Source organism: Carica papaya, chromosome 1, assembly GCF_054855325.1.
Source record: "Carica papaya isolate Zhongbai chromosome 1, ASM5485532v1, whole genome shotgun sequence".
Taxonomy (NCBI): domain Eukaryota; kingdom Viridiplantae; phylum Streptophyta; class Magnoliopsida; order Brassicales; family Caricaceae; genus Carica; species Carica papaya.
In genome coordinates, this window is record NC_142309.1 from 13,012,367 (window position 1) to 13,034,235 (window position 21,869).

Here is a 21,869-nt window from a genome sequence, read left to right on the forward strand (position 1 = left end):
TGCAATATGTCTAGAGTTTTAGTTACCCCAAAGTGCCCCATCAATTCCTGGATGAGCCTCACACACCAGTAATTTCTTAAGTGAATAGTTAGGCACATATAACTTACCATCCTTAAGGAGAAAACCATCATCCCTATAAAATTTTTGGAATGCACAATGTTCACATGTATGATAAATAATAAAAAAATTATTGTCACTAACATACATCCCCTTAATATGTTCAAATCTTAACAACTTAGAGCTAAGGGTAAAAATCAAAGCATACCTGCGAGATAATGCATCAAAAAACTATATTATACCTTGTTTATACATGATTACATAGGGAAAAGACTCAACAAACTCGACCCACTTACTATGATGACAGTTGAATCTACCTTGCCATTTCAATGTTTTAGGGATTCATGGTCGGTGTGGATAACAAACTCCTTCGGTAATAAGTAGTGTTGTTATACCTCTAATGCTCTCACCAAGGCGTACAACTCCTTGTCGTAGGTTGAGTAATTCAACAATGCACAACTAAGTTTCTCACTAAAACATGTCACGGGGCGCCCCTCCTACATCAAAACTACTCCTATACCTATACCTAAAGCGTTACATTCAAGCTCAAAAGTTTTGTTAAAGTCAGGTAAAGCCAAAATAGGTGCAGAACACAACCTATTCAATAAATTACAAACATGCTCTTATTTTTCAATGCATACAAACTTTATATTTTTCTTTACCAGTTCATTTAATGGTGTTGCAATGGAACTGAAATCCCTAACAAACTTGCGGTAGAAGCTTGCTAAACCATAGAAACTGCTTACTTCACTACCTGATGTCAGGGTAGGCCATTCTCTAATTGCTTTCACCTTATCCTCATCTACCTCAATGCCTTGTGCACTAACTATAAACAATAAAAATATCAACTTTTCACTGTAAAAATTACACTTCCTGGCATTGGCATACAACTGTTCTTTCCTAAGAACCTCAAGGACATATATGATATGCTGAAGGTGAGTCTCTAAGGATTTGCTATAGATCAAGATGTCATCAAAGTAAACTACCACAAATTTATCTAAACAATATCGTAAAACATGTTTCATAAGTCTCACGAAGGTGCTAGGGGCATTTGACAGGAAAACTTCAAGGTTTCGATAAGAAATTTAGTAATTTCTTAAACACCTTAAGGAGAATTTCTAAAAATTAAAATTATGAAGTTTGAGATTTATGATTTGCATGATTTATGTTTAATTGTTCCAATGAAGTGAATTGTTATTGATAAAGCATGTTATGAAATTTTATAGGCACTTGATGATTTGCATATGATTTAAATAACATAATTTTGGTGATAATTTTCTGAAATATGGAAAGGGGAATGAGCTTGAAATAGTCTAAAAAATAAATGTATCTATATTGACATGTATAATGCATCAAATGTCTCGTTAGACTTTTTATCTCTGAGAGATTCTGTTTTCCCCTCCCCCATCTGGTCTGCAAAGACGTGAGAGGACTGCTCCCTGTGGATGATGGTGTACCATCTGACGAGAATGGTGACGCGAATATCTATTAGGAGTTATTTTTGGCTAAGTATTATCGTGGTTATAGAATATATGATAGGAATACTGTGATTGGTACAGCCGTGGTCATAGATCGTACCATGGTTTGACAAGTCAGAAATATGTCATGAGCAAATTGTCATTATATATATGATCTGGTAATTCCACATGGGTAATTAGAAATTCGTATTTGCTCTCAGTAAATAGAAGTCGAAACGACTTCGTGAAACATGACACGAAAATCTAAGCATTGCATAATTCATTTGATTTTTTCTATTATCAAGTATGATTTGATTTTGATTGATATGACTATGATATGATGAATCTGATATTTTTTTTAATAAATAAATTATTTTCATAAAGTAAGAAAGGACTCTGACGTGACCTCGATGGTAAGTGTTGATGACATAACTATTTATTTTAAAATCTTATGATGTTGTTTAAATACTATTTTTCTTACTGAGTATATAGAACTCACCCCTTTTCATGCCCACTAGATAAGAAAAATAGTGAAGAACCGATCGCTGACCTACCCCTTGAAGTTTATAAGGATCCTGTGGATCAGCAAACCTTGAGTACATGACTTATCCCATACTCTGATGAGTTCATTCACATAGTGAAAGATAGGCCCTGTCTCCTTCCTGCAACCATCATCTCTACATGTATTCACTGATTCATGGCTCACAACCCCAACTTACCATAAACATACACGCAATCAAACCTGTGTTATCTCAACTATAAACACATATTTTACAGCATATACACCAGAAATAAATTATACAGGTTGCAAGCATACAATTCATGCATAAATATATATCGAGAGTACGCAAGGAACAAAAACAAACAAATTAAAAGTACACATTATAAAATAAAATATTAAATAAAACAATCGAACTTATTTGCTCCATCAGTAAGGTCCATTTAATCATCAAACCATCAACAAAATTATTTAGATCACCCCTATTGTTGGTTGAAACTTCGATTAAACTATTATGAAAGAAGAGATTGAGGTCTTCTTACCTTGATGTGGAAATCAGGGCTCCACCTCTGATGTATACTCGCTGATAACACACCTAAACCATAGGAGTACAAGAAGCGAACAAGTGTAGATGAACTTTTGGAAAATGAGAGAAAATCATTACGAGGTAGCAATACTCCAAGTTACTATATTCCTGATCAAGTATAAAATAGCAAGGCCCAATACAACAAACAGAGTGCCCGACCTAGGAAGAAACGACACCAGAAGGTGCTAGAAACTCGAAGGGTAATGGGCCTTGCCGCTAAAGAACAGCTCAGTCCAAGAATCTCGGCCCAAGAAGAAAGACCAAATGTAGTTTGGGTTTGGGTACTCATAGGGTACAGATGTGTTGCAATGCACGTGTAGGATACTTGGCCCACACCTTCGCTAGTGTTCCCTGGTTCCATGGAGAAGACGCCAAGGTGACCTTATGCCTTGTAGGAAAATTAGAGATAGGCGACTTTCTCAGTATAGAGACCTAGAGGCCCTCACACGAGCAAGGAGGCCTGTACGTGTGCCGAACATGTGGCCTAGCCCACATGGCCCACGAACACGCACATGTTCCTACACATGTATTTTTTCTTGGTTATTTTTCATATTTCTTAATAATTTTGATCTTTTATTTAATTATATTTTATTTTATTTATTTTTTTAAATAGCGATAAATAGGGAAATTATTTATTCAATTACAAAATTCAATTATTTTAAACCCAAGACATTACATCTATATCTATTGTTTCAGATTTTGCTGTGGTTATACTTTTAAAAGTTAATATAAATTAAATATTTGTCATTTCATTAGAATCAATGCCTATGTTTAAACAAAAACTACCAACAAATATGTAGGAATGATCCTCAAATCTCTTGAAATTCTTAATATGCTAGAATTAATTCCTAAATCGGCAAAAGTTAATTTTCATATTTGTTTTCATATTTGTTGGAAATTAATTCCTTAAATCTCTCAACACTTATATCCATGTGCAGAACACACTAGAACTCCTCACCCCTTTTCTTGAATCATATTAATTAAGAAATTGAACCATAACTAAACTTAGTTATCTTTAATTAGAAAGATAAATATAAAGCAAATGTAAAAAAATATTTTGTTTTCCCAAAGTTCATGTTTCTTTGAATCATTATTCAAGTAACTTATATTAAATCATAAATATCACTTTATTTTATAATGTTAATTTGTACCAAATAATGATATTATATTAATTGAAAATATTATTAATTTGTTGAGTATATCAATTTCGTTTTTCCTTCATTGTACATGATAATGTAATGAATAAAGATCTCCCCCCTACAGTCTTATCTTCCTATCATCACTTCGATTGAGAGATCTAATCTCATTGCACCTCATTGGCCTGGGCGAAGGGGAAGGAATGATGGGTGGTAACAGGAAAGGGTTTGTAACCCCTCTCCCTGCTCCATGCCTATTTCTTCCCCTAATTCGGAGAGACATAAAACTTTTTATTTTAAGAAAAAGGTGAATAGATAGAGCCATGATACATTCTAGCGTATTGTAAGGATAAATAGATTCTTTTTGTCAGCTTTACAATGTCTGCTTGAGGACCTATGTCAACATTTTGGAATTGAGATGTTCACTTTTTGTAACAAGTAGATACCCATGATATAGATAATATGGTCCCAGTTAGAACAAAGATAAATTTATAATTCTCTTAAGGTGAGAAACAACCTTGATTTTATTATTGATAATTCATACTTACATTCTCTTTGGCATGTATACTTAAATAGAAATTAGAATACAACTACTTCCCTACTAATTTGGACATACAAATAACTGTAGATAACTATTTAAGTTTATCTAATTTTGAATTGCTAGAAACTGTGTTTGATAACTAGTTGCTCATATCAATTAGTTATTGAAGTAATGGGGGTTGGGTACCCTTTGTCTCTACGAATGAAGAACAGTATCATTACTCTCCCTTTTTACAGGAACCTAGTCCTCAAGATTCAAATCAAGAAATTGTTCTTGCAAAGTAGAAATAGGTTCCCAAGTAGCATCATCGGTCGGAAGATTATGCCATTTAATAAGACTTTCTTCAATGATTTTGGAACTGCGCTTAATCCATCTATGGTTAAGGATAGATTCTGGTTGGAGTATGGGAACACCATCTTCAGTTATAGGTGGTAGAATATTTGTGTGGTTTGTGACCTCACCAAGTTTCTTGCAAAACATTAATATGTGAAAAACTAGATGGATGCGAGATTCTGTAGGCAACTAAAGCTTATATGCTACTAGTCCAAATCGCTGAATGATTTGAAAAGGTCCATAAAAATGGCATGCGAGCTTTTGGAAAGCCTTTCTAAAGATGGAGTGTTGCTGATAGGGTTGTAACTTGAGAAAGACCCAATCATCCTCTTGAAACTCAATATCCAAGCACTTGTTTTTGGCCTACTACTGCATGCGATGATTTGAATTCTATAAATTGATTTTGAGTTGTTGTAGTAGGACCTCGCAGCTAGTTAGTTGACTATCGACTTCATTCACAGGAGAAACACCACGATGATAAGAAGGAATAGTAGGCAGAGGCCGAGCAGATAGTGCCTGAAAGGAGTCATTTTGATAAAAGAATGATAAGTTGTATTGTACCAGAACTCGACCTAAGATAAAAGAAAAGGCCAATTGCGAGGCTATTGGTGGCAAAGACAACGGAGATATTGTTCCAAACTATGATTAGTCACTTCAGTTTGATCATTAATTTGAAGGTGGTATGCTGAACTCATCTTGAGTTTGGTGCCCAACATCTTAAAAAATTCTTGTTAGAAGTTACTAATGAAGATAGGATCTCGATCATTGATGATAGACCGAGGCATGCCATGTGACTTGACTATGGTATTAATGAAGAGCTCAGTAACAATCTTGGTAATATAAAGATGATTCAAAACAGCAAAGTGAGCTCATTTAGTAAGGCGATCCACGACAACAAAAATTACACTTTTACGATGGGAAATAGGCGACCAATCAATGAAATCAATTGAAATATCTTCCAAGATCTAATCATGAATGGCAAAGGTTGCAGAAGTCCTGCCAGAGTAAGGATATCTACCTTCGATTGTTGATAAATATCACAAGAGAAAACATACTCTGAATGGTTTTATGCATGGATGGCCAATAAAACTACTGAGTAAGGCACTTGAATGTCTGTTGAATACCCGAATGTCCACCACTAGGTGAGTTATAAAATTTCTGCAATAGCTTATGCATGATATTGGATCGATGGGGAATGACAATACGATCCTTGAAGAAGATTAATCCTTTTTTTTTTACTATATGGTTGACCGGGATTGTCCACAGCTAATTTCTCAATTTTTGCCATATAGGGTTCCTTACCAAGGACTGACGGATATTGTCCCATAGTTGTGTATGAGGAATGGAAAAGGCATGAAGAGTTGGACCTTCCTCTCATCTAGACAATGCATCAGTGACATAATTCTCCTTCCCTAGCTCATAGATAATCTCATAATCATAACTAAATAATTTAGTAACCAATTTCTATTGCTCTGGAGTGGAAATACGTTGCTCTAGCAGATATTTCAAGCTTCTTTGATTAGTTTGAATATAGAATTTGTGACCAATGAGGTACGGTCACCATATTTTGACTGTAACAATGATGGCCAACATTTCTTTAGCATAAGTGGACCATGCTTGATTGGAAACACCCAAAGTTCTGCTCATGTATGCAATAGGTTGATTATTTTAAAAAAGAACTACTCCAATGCCATCACTTAAACATTAGTCTAAATCACAAAAGGAATATTAAGGTTAGGTAAAGTCAAAGTTAGAGTTGATGACAAGGCTTGCTTGAGTTCAATAAAAGCTTGTTCGGCTTCGTCGGACATCCAAATTGTCCCTTCCTTAAGAGATTGGTTAAAGGCCGAGCTACGTTGCCGTAATTGCGAACAAATTTTTTGTAATAGTCTGTGAGTCCTAGAAATTCCTAGGTTTGATAATACTGGTTGGACGAGGCCATGACTCCATTGCCTGAATTTTATTTTTATCCACTTTAACTCTTTGGGTGTAATAATATGCCCCAGATACTCAAAGTTCTTGGTGGTCAAACACACTTTTTAAGGTTAACAAAAAACTGATGCTGTTGGAGAATTTCTAGAGCCTACTTGACATGGGTTAAGTGCAACGTGTAACTGTAACTACTACTATAGATTAAAATATCATCAAAAAACACCCAAATGAACTTACAAAGATAAGGGCCAAAGATAGAGTTCATTATAACTCGAAAGGCATCACCAAATATTTATAGTGACCACTAAGGGTTCTGAATGCCGTCTAGTGAATATCTTTTGAGTGAATCCGTACCTAATGATATCCTACCGTCAAGTCTAATTTAGTGAAAAATTGAGCTCCATGTAATTCATCAAGTATATCATCTACCGTAGGGATAGGAAACATATCTTTGACGGTGGCTAGTACTTGGCATGATTAATCTGGAATCCAACATGTGATTAACTTGTCTGACACGAGAAGGTATGGAGAGGATTGAATTAACTTCTGAAACTCACTCAACGTATGCAATACCGAAACTTAACTACTTATAATTACTCCTCTAATTAAATCTGCGATCCTAAAAGGAATGTAAAAACAAAGATTAAGAAAATAAAACAAGGAAAGAAAAAACGCCCCAGACTTATCGATAAGTTGATCCTCGCTCCTTGACTCAACAAGACTTTTGAAGACTCTTACTTTTTGAAGAACGTGAAGAAGCTAATTTTAACAAAAATGCTAAAAAAAGAAAAACCAAAGCTCTTAAGAATTCTCTCAAATTGATTATCAAATGTTATGTTTACATCCTATGGGCAAAAGTTTATTTATAGCCTTTTCTGGGTAATCTAGATCAATACAAAATTTTGAGATAATTTAAAAAAATAATACCCTAGATAAAATTCTATCTTAATCTAAGATAAATACATAATAAAATAATTATTTTATTCTAAATAAATTAATTAAATAATTATAAGGGATAGACATATAATAAAATAATCAATAAAATATATTAATATGTATCTCATGTGAATTCCATGTAAAACACATGTTAAAATTACGTTAAAATAATTAGATAAATATTAAGATTAAAAATATAATAAAATAATAGCCTAGGATAATGTTAAAATTAAAATATTATATAATTAATTATTAATTTAAATAATAATAATTAATAATGAGGTGATAATTATCATGTGAATTTTGTGAATTTGGCCTGAAAAATCACATAGGGCATGTGGAGAAAAGTCCAAAACTTACCCCACACACACACCCCTCACCCGTGCGGTTAGGGAAGCCCGCACATGCATGGGCAGTGTAACACCTGGACCCGAAAATTTTGTCCGGGATGATTTTTTTTCAATTTATAAAAAAACATATAAATAATTAAATTTTTAATTTAATTTAATTTTTTTAAAATTTTTGAGAAAAAAATAAATTAGGGATAAAATTGAAAATAATTCTGAGAAAAATGGGTGAGTGTGAAAACCAGGGTGTTTTTGAAAGAAATTTAAAAGCATGGAGTAAAATAAAAAAAAAAAGTTTGGCCACATGGGATGGTCCGGTTAGCGGCCACGATGAACTAGGACACGCCGCGTGGCAGACACGCTGACATCGGCTCCACGCGAGAGGCTACATGAGTGATCCGCGTGCCTGGGTGATCCGACGGCCCAAATCGCATCCCCTGTGCACGAATGACGCAAATGCATTCTTTCTTTAGACACGATTGGATGGTCGAGATTGATCGCAATAGACAGTCTAGATTCGCCCACGTAATCGACATAAATGAAAAATCATCAAACGGTCCTCCTTACTCCACGTCGACTCGAACGAGCTGCCTGAATCAGATGGAGATGAGTATTTAAACTCCTATTCGCAGGGAACCAAAACCCTAGACGATAGAGGGGTGACTGGAGAAGGAGAAGAAGGGCGGCTGGGGAAAGAACCAAACGTCAGAGAAGGAGGCCGGCCATTATTGCCACCGCACCGGAGCCATTGTCGATGCCAAAACAAGTATTTTTTTCCCTTCCCACTCAAAATTCAATCCTGAGTTCCTCTATGCCTATATGGAAGCCAAATGGTCGACGGGTGAGCCAAAAGCTGCGGGTAAAGCTCGGTTGAGCCGCTACAGCCAAAATCCAAAACCCTCTCCGATAAACCCCTTCCCGTTTCTCATTTCGCGTAATTTTTTTACCATCGTGTTCTCCATCCTTATTTGGTGTAGGTTAATCAAAGGGAAACTTCGCCCACAAAGGAGGACTGACAGAACCGCCGCACTCAGAGACCTTTCGCCGGTAGGGTTTCAGTTTTTTGCCTTTTTCGGCCAACCAAAGTCTCCTAACTTACTTTTTTGCAGGTTTACAAGTAAAACTGGCCAAAACCAGCCTAAATCAGCCGTGGGCAATGGAGCCGGCGTCGTTGCCGTGCCAGAACCATAAAATTTTCCAAAAGGTTTTCTAACGCTTATTTTGGTCTTTTGGGGTATTTTTGGATACATGATAAGTGTTTTAATTTTGGCAGAAAAAATTCAGGAAACTCGGGAACTGGCAGAAGACGCAGTGGAAAGTATGGTGTTTTGAACACTGATCTGGGATAAGAATCCCTCACCTTTTTTTTTTGTTATGGTAAAATAAAGTTTAATAATCAATAATGTTGTGTTTCTTGAAAATTAGAGTTTTAAAATTAATTACAGGTCACTAGTGGAGCAGAAACTGGTCAGTGCATAATTGTCCTAGTTTACTACTTATTTTCTCCTGTACTGCCTAAATAATTACTATTATATTGTGTGCATTAAATTGCTAATCTTAATTGCTTCCTCGGTTATTTAGTTTTTTTAACTACATAACCCTCATTTATTGGTTCATTTTGTAATAAATGTCTTAATTATATTTTCTTGATTTACGTACCGACTCTTTGCATGACTTATTACTGATTTGTAAATATGAGATGTTGATATGTAATTAGTGATTGATTAATTGTGTGAATCTATGTATGAGCAGCCTACTGGGTACCATGAAAAAAGGGTTGACAGACTCGGTACATAGGAAAAACCTTATCGTGAAATTTACCTTAGTTGAACGGAGAAGTCCTATACCGGAAGGGTTTGGAAGATATAATTCACCCTCATACCGGATGGGGTATCGAGACGATGGTATGTTTGGCGCCCGTTATCAGACGGGGTATGAAGATGGTCGGCTAAATGATAAATTTATTATTGGTTTCACGCGTAGGGGAACATTCCTATGGACTCCCAGAAGTACCGGTAAGCAGGTAAAAAAATTAAGTTGCCATTCTTGCTCACTTGATATGAAATTACAATGTTATTTGAGTTATTGTCTTCATAGGTCGATTTTGAAAATTCATAACAGTATGTATGGAATGGAAGGTTTTATGTTAAATGAATTTGCTTGAACTAATGGCTCCATTAGTTGTTTTATAATTTTTACCAACATTCAGTTGTCCGTATAAGTGATTTGTGTGATATTCTTACTGTGCTAGTGTAGCACATCCTCCTATTTAACCATTTCAGATCAAGAAGACCAAGATCTAGATCCTCAATAATAGGAGGATTGCGAATAAAAGTTACCTCCGGGACCCTATCTAAATTACTAGTGGAGGTTAACCCCATAAGATTTTAGTTTTATTTATGTTTATATTATTTTAACTTTTTAAAAATGGACATTCTCATATCCCTATTGGAGATCCCAATTTACTGTGCAATGAATATAAACTCTAATTATTATTTGCTTATGTTATTTTAATATATATTCTTTTCCTTAAGGTTTCGGACTTTTACAGTTGGTATCAAAACTGCGCTCCTCAGAATCATTCCTTACACAGAGATTTAAAAACACTGGAATACAACCTGACACTCAACCCTCTCTTGTGAAATGCAGGTACAAGGATATGAGCAACCCAGGATGGGTTGCTTCGAGAAGATGTCGATCGACTCTTTGAGATGTTGGAGAGACTTATCTCCGCCTAGCAGGCCCGAGAAGAAAGGATGAAATTGTCTGACCCTCTACCCTTGCCACAATTTAAGCCACCCCGATATAGCCTTGCTCCTCCACCACATCATCCGACACCGACACAGTATAATCTGGTGCCCCCATCATACAATCAGGTGTCGCCACCGGGTCGTCTGACCCCTCTCCAACATAATCCAGTCCCTTTTTCACGGGACCTAGTTCCACCCATGATGGACCTAGGCTACATTGAGAGGCACAAGAGACTAAACTCATCTATCTTTATAGGGGCATCTTCCTTTGAAGAGACTGAGTATTGGTTAACAAAGACAGAGAAGACTTTTGCAACTCTTGGGGTGGTTCCTGAACATAAGGTTGTACTTGCCACCTACATGCTCGTGGGTGAGGCAGGTCGCTGGTAGCAGCTGAAGCAGACCACCCTACCCGTTCTAGTCACTTGGGAACAGTTCTTGGTAGACTTTTAATGTGTAGTACCTCCGCATCTTGAATATTTGAAGGAAATGAAGTTTGCACACCTGGTTTAGGGCGATATGATAATGTCTGAGTATGCCCAAAAGTTTCTAGAGTTGAGTCGGTATTCTCCTGAGAGTATGATGTATGAAGGTAAGAAGGTAAGGAAGTTTGAGTGGGGCCTTCGTCTTGAGATTAGGCAACAACTATATGTATTTGAGCTTAACACCTACTCAACAGTCTTAGCTAATGCACAACTAATAGAGAGGAATCTCTGCATTTTTCCTCAAGCATTGGGAAATTCTAGGCTGTTGATCCCACACCGTAAACCAGCACCTACTGCATCGATCTAATAAAATAAGAGACCTAGGTCGGTGACCCAAGCTCCTCCTCAGGCTCCGATAATAGGATGTGGTAGGACTTGCCAGTACTGTGACAAGGATCATGAGGACCAACCCTACTATTACCTCAACAATACTTGCCGTATATATAGGAGTCCACAATACTACGCGAGAGAGTGTCCGTAAAATCAGAATTAGCCCAGACCTCCCATCTAGAGCAGAGTTTACACCATTCCCTAGCAGGATACTGAAGCCAACTCAGACGTGATACAGGATACGTACACCATCTGTAACAACCTTGCATATATTTTGATTGATAGTGGTGCTTCACATTCTTTGGTCTCACATGCTTTTGCAAAAAAATTGAATGTATTACCTAAAAATCTTGATTCTGTGCTATTTGTGTCTACTCCTAAGCATGGGACACTATTAGGGAAGGTCATATACGAAGCTTGTATCATAGAGATAGCCGATAGGGAATTGAGCATAAACCTGATAGAAATAGACAGAAAATTTTGATGTAATTATGGGGATGAACTAGTTAGCGACGTATCACGCCACCATAAATTACTTCCATAAGAAGCTTATATTCAATCTTTCTAATGAAGAGTCATTCAGAATTTAATAAAAGTGTTAGATATTTTTTCCCTCATGACAATTTCATTGTTATATGACGCTTTAACTTGGTTGTCTTTTCTACATTAAGCAAGGCTAAGAAAAAAATTTGCATTCAAGAGATCCCTGTGGTATGAGAATTCCTAGATGTATTTTTTGATGAACTATCCAGACTACTAGTGGATAGAAAAGTCGAATTTATCATAGATCTTTAGCCTGGTACCCAACCTATCTTAGTTACCCCTTATCGCATGAGTCAGATAGAGATGGAAGAGCTAAGGAAACAGATTGAAGAATTGAAGATTAGTGGATTCATCCGACACAGTATATCTCCTTGGGGTGCTAGAGTCACGTTTGCAAGGAAAGGGGATGGGTCCCTGAGGTTGTGTATTGACTATAGGGGATTGAATAGAGTCACAATCAAGAACAAGTACCCCCTTTCCAAGATTGATGATCTTTTCGATCAGTTACAGGGTGCTTAGGTTTTCTCCAAGATAGACTTGCGTTTGGGTTACATTCAGGTAAAAACAAGGTAAAAGACATTCCCAAGACAATCTTCAGAACCAAGTACAGACACTATGAGTTCCTGGTCATGCCTTTTGGGTTAACCAATGCGTCAGCAATTTTTATGAACTTGATGAACAGGGTTTTTAAGAAATTCCTAGATCAATTCGTCATTGTATTTATTAATGATATCCTGATCTATTCAAAGAGTAAAGAGGAACATGCTCATCACCTTACTCAAGTTTTACAAGTTCTCAAGGAAAAGAAGTTGTATGCAAAATTGAGCAAGTGTGAATTCTGGCTCGAGTAAATTATCTTCCTAAGGCACATAATATCAAAGGATGGAGTGTTAGTGAATTCGAAGAAGGTTGAGGCAGTACTCGGTTGGAAAAAACTGACTTCGATTAAGGAGATTCGTAGCTTTATGGGAATGACAGATTATTATTATAGCCGCTTCTTTGACCCAACTTACAAAGAAGAACATCAAGTTTGAGTGGAATGAGGATTACGAAAGGAGCTTTACAGAGCTCAAGAAGCAGTTGTTTACCGCACTCGTTTTGGCTTTATCGAGTGAGACAGGTGGATACACAGTGTATAGTGATATCTCTTACCTGGGGTTGGGTTGTGTTCTGATGCAACATGGGAACCTTATAGTCTATGGGTCTAGGCAGTTGAAATATCTTAAAAGAATTACCCCACCCATAATTTAGAACTTGCCGCTATTATCCACGTCTTGAAGACCTGATGCCACTACTTGTACGGGGAGACTTTTGAGATCTATACAGACCATAAGAGCTTGAAGCATATATTCACTCAAAAAGATCTCAACATGCATCAAAGGTGTTGGATAGAGCTCCTCAAGAACTATGATTGTAAGATTTTGTATCACCCGGGCAAGGGCAATGTGGTAGCCGACGTGCTCAGCAGAAAAAGTACAACTATTTTGGCTCACCTAATAGTTTCTGAATGTAAGTAATAGCGGCTGCACAACAGATACAGCTTCAGGACTTGAAGAGGGTTACATGCCTGACCCATCTAATTGTCCAATCCGAACTGATTCAGAGAATAAAGAAAACCCAATTGACCGATTCCACCGTAGCAACTCTCAAGAAGGATACAGAACGAGGAGTAAATTTAGAATTCCAAGTCTCTATCGATGGGTTACTCAGATTTCAGGACAGGGTGTGTGTTCCAAATGACAATGAACTAAAAAATGACATCATGACAGAATAAAAAGGGACATCATAACAGAAACCCATAACTCAAAGTTCACAATGCATCCTGAAAGTACTAAAATGTATCAAGGTATGCGACCCCATTTTTGGTGGAGCGGGACGAAGAGAAAAATCGCCAATTTTATCTCTAAGTGCCTAGTATGTTAACAGGTTAAAGCAAAGCATCAACGCCCAGGTGGGCTACTCTAGCAATTGCCAATCCCAGAGTGAAATGAGAACATATCACCATATATTTTATAACTGGGTTGCCTAAGGCACGCTCGAGATATGATGCTACTTGGATAATTATTGACTGGCTCATCAAGTCCTCTATCTTCTTGGCTATCAAAATAACAGACTCCTTAGACAATCTAGTAAGAATTTATATCCGGGAGATAGTCAGACTACATGGGTTCCGATGACAGTGGTATCCGACAGAGATCCTAGGTTCACCTATTAATTTTGGTCTAGTTTTCAACAAACAATGGGAATGAAACTATCTCTCAGCACTACATTTCACCCTTAAACCAATGGAAAATCAGAACAAATAATTCGCACACTGGATGATATGCTCTAAACTTGTGTTCTAGTCTTCAGAAGCCATTGGGATGATCACCTACCATTGATAGAGTTTGCCTACAATAACAGCTACCAAACAAGTATCGAGATGGCCCCCGTATGAGGCATTGTATGGCCAACCATGTAGGTCGCCGATCTGTTAGGAAGAGGTGGATGATAGAAAATTATTTGGCTCAGATCTTGTAGAGGAGACCACAGCAAATATAGTTAAAATCAGGAAGAACATCTAAACAACTCAGAGTAGGCAGAAAAGTTATGCGAATACCCGAAAGAGAGATTTTGAATTTGAGAAAGGCGATAAGATGTTTCTTAAGGTCACCCCTTTCAAGGGAATCAACAGGTTTGGTAAGAGAGAGAAATTAAATCCCTGGTTCATTGGACCATTTGAAATTTTGGAATGGATTGGTACGTCTGCCTACTAACTAACACTACCTCTAGAGTTATTCAGGGTCCATAACGTATTTTATGTGTCTATAATACGCAAGTACAATATGGACCCCTCGTATATCCTATCTCACGAGCTCTTTTCACTCAATGATGATCTATCATATGAAGATGTACTAGTAGGCATTGTGGATTGGAATAGCAGACTACTTCGTAACAAAGAAATTCTCTTCGTCAAGGTCGTATGGCAGAATCACGCAAAGGAAGAGGCCACTTGGGAGCTAGAATCAGACTTCAGAGTCTAATACCCCAAATAGTTTGACTAGCGAGAGGGTAATAAATTTGAGGGACCAAATTTTCTCTTAAGGCAGAAAGAGTTGTAACATTCGAGCCTGAAAATTTTACCTGGGATTATTTTTTTCAATTTATAAAATATATATAATAATTAAATTTTTGTTAAATTTTTGAGAAAAAAATGAATTAGGAACGAAATTGAAAATAATTCTGAAGAAAAAGGGTGAAAGTGTGAATACAAAGGGTAAAATCACAAAAAAATGAAGTTTGACCACGTGGGACGGCCCGGTTAGCAGCCATGGCGAACCAGGACACGTCGCATGGCGAACGTTGCAGACACATTGACATTGGTTTCACCTGGGAGGCCACAAGGGCGATCTGCGTGTCTTGATGATCTGACAACCCAAATCGTATCCCGCACGCACGAATGACCCAGATGCATTCCCTCTTTAGACGCGATCGAACGGACAAGATTGATCACAATGGACAACCCAGATTCGTCCATACAATTGGCCTAAACTGAAAATCATCAAACAGTCCTCCTTGCTCTATGTCGACTCGAACAAGTGGCCTGGATCGAATGAAAATGAGTATTTAAACTCTTTTTTGAAGGGAACCAAAACCCTAGTCGACAGATGGGTGACCAGAAAAGAAGAAGAAGGGCGGCCAGAGAAAGAACCAGATGCTGGAGAAGGAGGCTTGCCACTGTCGTCGTCGCACCATGGCCACCACCGACGCCAAAACAGGTATTTTTTCCCGTTCCCGCTCGAAATTCAATCCTGAGTCTCCCTAAACCCATATCAGAGCTAAAAGGTCGACGGATGAGCAAAAAATTGTGGGCAAAGCTCGACTGAGCCGCAACGACCAAAACCCAAAATCCTTTCCAACGGCCCCCTTCCTATTTCCTGTTTCACCTAATTTTTTGACCATTGTGTTCTTCGTCCTTTTCTGGTGTAGGTTAACCGAAGGAAAACTTCACCTGCGAAGGAAGACCGGTGAAGCCGCCGCACTCGGAGACCTTCCACCGGTAGGGTTTCAGATTTTTGCCTTTTTCTGGCCAACTGAGGCCTCCTAAGTTGGTTTTTCGCAGATTTACGTGTAAAATCAGCCAAACCCGGTGTAAACCAGTCAAAACCGACAAGGCTGAGGTGAACTGTCGTCGTGGGTGGCAGAGTCGGCGTCGGAGCACAGCAACGGCGCTATGCTGGAACCCTTAGAATGGCCGAAAAGGTTTTTCAATGCCTATTTTTGCCTTTTGAGGTATTTTTGGATATGTGATAGGTGTTTTAATTTTTGCAAAAAAAAAAATAGAAAACTCGAGGACTGCTAGGAGGCACAGTAGAAAGTATGGTGTTTCAAACACCGATACAGGGTAAAAATCTCTTACCCTTTTCACTGTTGCGGTAAATTGAAGTTTAATAATCAATAATGATTTGTTTTGTGAAAGTTAAAGAATTCTAAAATTAATTACAGGTTACTAGTAGAGCCAGAACTGGTCAGCGCATAATTGCCCTAGTTTACTGCTTATTTTCTCTTCTCTGTCTGAAATGCTTACTATTATATTGTGTGCACTAAATTGCTAGTCTTAATTGTTTTCTTAGTTATTTAGTTTGTCTAACTGCATAGCTCTCATTTGTTAGTTCGTTTTGCAATAAATGTCTCAATTATGTTCTTTTAATTTACGTACCGTCTCTTTGCATGATTTATTGCTGATTTTTAAATATGGGATGTTGATATGTAATTGTAATTGATTAATGGTGTGAATCTATATATGAGAGGCCTACTTGGTACCCTGGGAAAAGGGTGGATGGACCCAGTACATAGAGAAAACTCTACCGTGGACATTATTTCAGTCGCACGACGTTAAGAAGTCCTATACTAGAAAAGTTTGGGATACATCGTTCATGCTCATACCGGACAGAGCATCAAGGCAATGGTATGTTTGATGCCCATTACCAGACGGGCTATGGAGACGGCCAGTTAAATTATAAATTAGTTATCAGTTTCACGCATAGGGAGACATCCCTATGGACCCATAGAGGTATCGGTAAGCAGGTAAAAAATGTAAGTTGCTATTCTTACTCACTGGATATGAAATCACAATATTATTTGAGTTATTGTTTTCATAAGTCGATTTTAAAAATTCATAACAGTAAGTATGGAATGGAAAGTTTTGTGTTAAATGAATTTGCTTAAACTAATTGTTCCATTAGTTGTTTTATAATTTTTACTAACCTTCGGTTATCCGTATCAGTGATTAGTGTGATATTCTTACTGTATTAGTATAGCGCATCTCCCTATTTAACTGTTACAGATCAAGAAGACCAAGATCCAGATCTACAATAACAAGAGAGTTACGAGTAAAGATTACCTCTGGGACCCTATCTAAGTTGCTAGTGGAGGTTAACCCCATAAGATTTTAGTTTCATTTTTGTTTCTGTTATTTTAACTTCTTTAAAAATAAACATTCTCGTGATCCTATTGGGCATCCCAATTTACTGTTTAAGGAATATAAACCTAATTATTATTTGCTTATGCTATTTTAATATATATTCATTCTCTTAAGGTTTCGGGCCTTTACAGGCGGCCTTTGGGCCTCATGGCTTTGCGGCACCCCCGGGTCTCTCCTCAGCTAGGCCCGGGGCTGCTGTTGGGTCTGGCTTGTGGGCTAAGTGTTCGGCCTCATTTTTTCTCCCTCGGGTGCAGATATGCTAAATCGGGCCTTAAGATGTGGGCCGATCTTTGGGTCTTCCCGATGGGCCTCGATCGAGCCACTTGTAGGGGCATGCGGCATGGGCCACACGTTCTTCTCAGGCACACGACTTACTATGCTGCAGGTTAGGCCTAGCGAGCCGGGTGACTCAGATCTCCCACCCGCGAGTACTTCCTCTCAATGCGTTGTCTCGAACACGCCATCTTCATCTTCTAGGATTAATCTGAAAGCCCACAACTCATCATCATTGATGCTTCCTTGAGCCAATTGTCCCAACGGCCCATAAGGCTTCTCGGTCTTGATGGCATCGATGATCCATCTTTCTCGATCTAAGGTTCCACGAACTAGATCCTTAGGCTTTATGAGGTTGGGCCTTTCCGTCGAATGTCGACTCCATTTCTTTAGTCTAGACTTATCCCGGGCTTTGTTTCTAAATTAGTGTGAAATTTGATGGTTGCCTCCTGGGTAACTTAAACGCCCTCCGAGGATCACATCATTGTCTTTTAATTTCTACCTTCTAAAAATGAGCATATCGATAGGGTCGGACATTGATGGGTTCTGTCCCTTCCTGAAGAATGATCTGATGTTCGATATCCCTGGCCGATGGTAGGCCATCTGGTTCTTGGAAAATAACAAAAAAATCATTAATCAGCTATTGCGATTCTGGCCAGATGGATGTGTGGTTGGGTGGTTGATTTGCTGTCAAATAAACAACAGATAAGGCTTTGTGGTGCATTTCTCTACTAACTTCCTTCAAACAATTCGATCTGGTAAGGGTAGGAGTGATCCCTTGAAGTTGTTACTTCTGTCCTTACCATTCAAAATCCATTTTCAAACTCTGCCAATTGCAAGTGAGAGTGCTGACGTCCGAAAGTCACTGCATTCCCAATATTATATCCAAACTGATGAAAGGCAAAACATAAAAAGTAAGGAAGAATGTAATACCTTGCATCTCCACTAGTACCACTTCGAACTGCCCCTGATAATTCATCGAACGGTTGCTTGCTATTTTGACCCAAAAAAGTTCAGTTGGCACCACCAGAAGCTGTAGCAAACTCGCGAGGCACTCACTGATGAAATTATGAGTCAATCCACTATCCACCAGTACCATGACTCCCTGATTGTGAATGGAAGCCGCTATCTTCAAACTCTAAGCAGACAACCAACCCGACAAGGTGTGCAAAGAATTTAGGGGTCTTCAGCCGCAATTTCTTCATTTTCTTCATCGCCCCCGTCAGGTAACAATAGTTGCGGCTTGTGGCACCGATGACCGGCAATGAATTCTCGTCGCAATTAAAACACAATTGCTATGTTCAGTGGCACTGCATCTCTTCCCATGAGAGACACTTGGGTGCGGGTGGAGTGTTCGTGGATGAAGAAGTCAGTGTTAGGGTCTGTGTTTGGGAGCTGGAACTGAACCGACCAGTTCGAGGGGACTGCCGTAGCCAATCTAATTGTTCTTCTCTTATCCGAGCCAGACTGATGGCTTCTTTCAAAGTTTTGGGCCGGAATTAATGAACTATTTGAAATTTCTAGCTTAAGCTCGCCTGTGAATGCTCCCACTAAAGCCTTCTGGCTCCAAATGCGCACCCTGTTCCCCAAACGTTCAAATTCCATTCGAAGTTCACGAAGTGGCCCAGTTTATCTCAATTTGGATAGGGCCTCATCAGCATCTTCAAACTCAGTTGGGCAAAAACGGCCCAAAGTTCATTAACAAACCCAATCCAGTCCAATTTTCCTCATTCTTCCTTGTGTGTCTTCTTCAGCTATTGCCACCACAAATTTGCCTCACTCGCCAGAGGGAAAGTCGCTAGTAGTACTTTATTTGCTTTCGGTGTATCTTGTAAATAAAAAAACTGCTCAACTCGACTTAGCCATTCGGTGGGATTACGACTGTCATAGATTAGAAAATCGAGGCATCCTAGTTGGGGACTAAATAATGGTCGAAGTCTCTTTGTGCGATCCATGCCACCTTCTCTGGTTGGCCATTCCTAGCTCTGCCAGCCAACCGCGTTGCTGCTAGAACCTTCCTTGTTGAGGCTTAAAGTTTATGTCAAGCGCCAACACTTGCTTCTAAACTTTCGATTCTTTCTTTGTTTGTTAACATGCCGGCTCTGATACCAATTAATATGGTCCCGGTTAAAATAGAGATAAATTTATAATTATCTAAAGGTGAGAAACAACCTTGATTTTTATTACTACTAATTCATACTTGCATTCTATTTGGCATATATACTTAAATAGAAAGTAGAATATAATTGCTTCCCTACTAACTTGGACATACAAAGAACTGTATATAACTACTTAAATTTATTTGACTTTGAACTGCTCGAAACCGTGTTTGATAACTGGTTGCTCATATTAATTGGTTGTTGAAGTAGCGGGGGTTGGGTACCCTTTGTGTCTGTGAACGACAAATTATATCAATAAACTAATAAGTATTCTTACTCTTACCCGAAAGTCAGATCTAATCATAGTTAAGAATGTGGACAAGAAATAATCTGTTCTTAATTAAACATATAATTAATATTAAAAAAATTAAACCCAATTACAAAGCCTAGGATTTTAGTTGAATTGGTGAAATTGAAGAGAGAGATGCCAGTTGTAAATGTTTAGGAGAATCTGATAGAGAACCAAAATATGACAAACTTGAAGATACCAACTATATATATAATATTGATATATAGTACAAACCAAGCATATATTGATTAAAGTTTGTCACTAACATTTGGTTGCCGGCCGAGGATCCAAACGGCAATTTCTAATTGTCTTTCAAACTTTAATTTTTTAATTCTTATAGTACGTTTTGCATATATATGATCTGAATCAATATGTATATATGTATGTGTTTTTAAATATTACTGAAAAAGCTAAATGGTAACGAAGCAAGATGGCTTCAAAATTGTCAAAGAAAGAGAGAGATCATGAAGATCTTCTTTTATTCAGGGAGATGTACAAACGTGAGAGGGATACGATTGCTAGCCTCCTCCAACCTGATTCTGATGAATTTGAAACTACTAATGGTAGATTTCTAACTTAATATAATAATATATCATACATTTTCCATATAATTTTTTCAGTTTAAATATATTATATTAACATTCAATTTTTAGATTTTAGTTGTTTAATATATTTAATTATCGTTAAATTAAATATTCGATGCATGATTAATTCGACTTCATTCATATATTTAATTTAAAATTATAAACTTTATCTTTCTATTTATCAAATATTAAATTATAAAAATACATAATTCGAATTATAAGATAAATGAATTTTGCATTCTTTTCTATTTCATTTATTTTAAATATATTATATTCTCATTCATTTTTTTGAATTTTAATTATTTAATATGTTTAAATTAGTGATAATTAAACTAAGCATTTGATGAATAATCAATTCAATTTAACTCATATCTCTAACTTTACAATCATGAATTTTTTTATTCTCATTACCAAAGAATGAATTATAAGATAATTACAAAAATGTAAAATTGAGTTACAAAAATTTTAATTTTTAATTTTAGTTATTTGATATGTATAAATTAGTCATTATTGATTTCATTCATACCTTCAATTCGGTAATTATGCGTTTTTTATTTCTGTTCATCAATGATTGAATTATAAAAGTATATAAAGTTGAATTAAATATAGAACTAACTTGAATTAATTAAATTTTTATTTCTGTTCAAACTTATATCCTATTTATATTTCATTTTAGTTCATCTTTTATAAAATTTGAATTAAACTTAACATTAGAGTTCTATTGTTTCTACATCAGTAACGCATTTATTATCAGTTATATTTTATTTAGTTTCCAATTTGGTGAAATGTAGGAAACTATGCACTCTACAGAATTTCATCTGGAAAAAAAGGATCTGCAAGAAATGAACACTTTGAGAATGGCAAAAATGATTTCAACTGGTGATTTATTTTCCTAATTTCTATAGACATACATAATTTATGTTAGTTATAACATAAATTATACATTCCTAGTTTCCTAATTTTTCTTTCTTGATTGGAAGGTTAAAAACACCACCTGCAACTCCCCTCTTTCCATCTTTAGAAATGGAAACAAAGGCTCCTGAATTGGTTGTGCAGAGAGAAATTCCCATCCTCCAGCCACTTTCTAGAGTATGTTACCCTTCTTCCTTTTCCTTATATTGATTTATTATGTTATAATTAGATTTCGAAATATTTTTTTCTTGTAATT

At 37.0% G+C, this 21,869-nt stretch overlaps 1 long non-coding RNA gene across 1 annotated transcript; it reads right to left on the reverse strand.

The window, feature by feature from the left end:
• Nucleotides 1-3,162: 3,162 nt before the first annotated feature.
• Nucleotides 3,163-19,835, reverse strand: LOC148269224 (uncharacterized). The gene is made up of 2 exons (XR_015819156.1): nucleotides 18,603-19,835; nucleotides 3,163-18,534 (listed from the first exon to the last, which is right to left on the reverse strand). It is a non-coding gene; the product is annotated as an uncharacterized LOC148269224 (long non-coding RNA).
• Between the last annotated feature and the right edge of the window lie 2,034 nt (nucleotides 19,836-21,869).